General features: G+C 30.9%; 1 protein-coding gene across 1 annotated transcript in view; it reads left to right on the top strand.

The window, feature by feature from the left end:
• Positions 1 to 2,384, top strand: part of LOC111686579 (probable serine/threonine-protein kinase tsuA) — a 53,800-nt gene that overhangs the window by 44,867 nt on the left and 6,549 nt on the right. The window lies entirely within an intron of this gene.

The following is a 2,384-nucleotide window of genomic DNA, read 5'->3' as shown; positions in this document are numbered from 1 at the left end:
CTATAGTCTAGTCTATAGTCTAGTCTATAGTCTAGTCTATAGTCTAGTCTATAGTCTAGTCTATAGTCTAGTCTATAGTCTAGTCTATAGTATAGTATAGTCTAGTCTGTAGTATAGTCTATCGTCTAGTCTATAGTCTAGTCTATAGTCTAGTTTATAGTCTAGTCTATAGTCTAGTATATAGTCTAGTCTATAGTCTAGTCTATAGTCTAGTCCATAGTCTAGTCTATAGTCTAGTCTATAGGCTAATCTATAGTCTAGTCTATAGGCTAGTCTATAGTCTAGTCTATAGTATAGTCTAGTCTATAGGCTAGTCTATAGTCTAGTCTATAGGCTAGTCTATAGTCTAGTCAATAGTTTAGTCTATAGTCTAGTCTAAAGTCTAGTCTATAGTCTAGTCTAACAAACTAAATAACTGTAAACTATTAATTATGATGAATTACATTCCGGGGGATCCTTGATGGGGGTTAAAATAGTCTTCCAATTTGTTGCAAAACAAATTGTATTTTTTTGATAAATTCATACATTTCAAACTCTTCTAAGAAAATCCAATGAAAAACACAAATACAAACATCATTATTAAAACTCATCTTGGATGATACGGCAAGAAAATGGTAACAAATTATAAGTTGCAGCAAAAAAATAAATAAACACAAAACTAATATAAAAACGCTCAAAAACCGAATAAAAGCAAACTGAAACTAATTGAACACTTAAGCACACACACTGACGTTGAAAAAGTTCACTTTAAAATTAAATACCACATTGATCTTGTAAGACACTCTGGGCTCAGCATAAGAGTTTTAACAACAACCACAATGGTTTCGTTTATTTCCACGATCAATAATTCATTTATTTAAACGAATGAATTGTTGATTTTTTTCAGCTTTGACTTGCGTTAAAGTCTTTATATGGTTGTTGTTAATATTATATTGCAATTACAACACTTAAATGTTGTTTGGTTAGTTGTTGTTTACTTTTGTTATGATATTTTATTTTTCTCATTCTCACAAAGTCAAGCTCAAGACACTAGAGTAAACAAACAAACACTCTTCTAATTTTTCGTATTTAAGACTTTTATATTTTCAACAGAAAAAAAATACCAGCAGCTGCAACAAAAATGCTTAATTACAATTTATGTGCCACAAAAATGTATTTCATGGACCACTTCTTTTTTTGTGATCGCAATTGTCAGTGCAATTTTTCAAATGTTGCAAGGTGAGCTTTTTATATCTATGACACTTGTTTTCTGTATCTGACAATTATTTGTTTTGCAGTTGCTGTATTTTTGTTGTTTATTGAGCCCGTATTATTGATCGTTATTGAGTGCACCGTTGCGAGTTTTGTCTTTTATGCGAACTTAACCGTTTGATCGTTGAAAACATTCTGACACTTAAATTTGAAAATGTTTGAAATAAAAAAATATATATTTGAAAATTTTGCACATAGAAGACAAAAATGAAAATCAAAACAACTTTTAAGAAGTAGAAATGTGTAGACGATGATGTTGAAGTATATATTGAAATTGAAGATATACTTGTTTTTCTCATTGTTGTGGTTAACATTGTTGACTTGTTCATGAAGAGCAGCAAAACATTCAGATACACTCTTTTCGTGCATGGTGGGGGAGGGTTACCAAAATGTAACAGTTAAGTGGTAGGAAAATGTAACAGGATGTAAAAAGAAAAGTATAGTGATTGTGAAAATATTTCATTAAGATTGTGTAAATGCAAGTCTGTAGTCTAATCTATAGTCGTGTATATAGTCTTATTTAAAAAGGTCTGTAGTAAAGTCTATAGAGCGGTCTTTAGTCGGTGGAGTGTCACAATGTCCAGTAACTTAAGTTTCGTGGACGTTATGTCATATTGTCTATGAGCAGAATAATTTAAACTCCATGGATTAAAAAGAGTCTTTTTATGAAAAAAGACTTAATTTCGCGAAGCCAGTATTTGAAATATCCTAGAAAGTCCATTTATATTATATCACTTTTCGGTGTGTCATAACGTCCGTGGACATTATAACACGTCACCTCTATAGTCTAGTCCATAAAGAAGTATATAGTCTATATATAGTCTATAACAGAGTCTACAGTCAAGTCTATAGTCTCGTCTATAGTCTAGTCCATATTCAATTCTATAGTATAGTCTAAAGCATATATATACTTTATACTTGCTAGTATATAGTCTAATCAAGTATATAGTCTAGTCTACAGTCTAGTCTCGACTATAGACTAGTGTATAGACTAAACTATAGACTATACTATAGACTATACTACAGACTAGTGTATAGACTAGACTATAGACTAGACTATAGACTAGACTATAGACTAGACTATAGACTAGACTATAGACTAGTCTATAGACTAGAGTATATACTAGACAATA

This window comes from Lucilia cuprina, chromosome 6, assembly GCF_022045245.1.
Source record: "Lucilia cuprina isolate Lc7/37 chromosome 6, ASM2204524v1, whole genome shotgun sequence".
In the NCBI taxonomy this organism is placed as follows: domain Eukaryota; kingdom Metazoa; phylum Arthropoda; class Insecta; order Diptera; family Calliphoridae; genus Lucilia; species Lucilia cuprina.
This window is presented reverse-complemented; position numbering and strand designations above follow the sequence as displayed.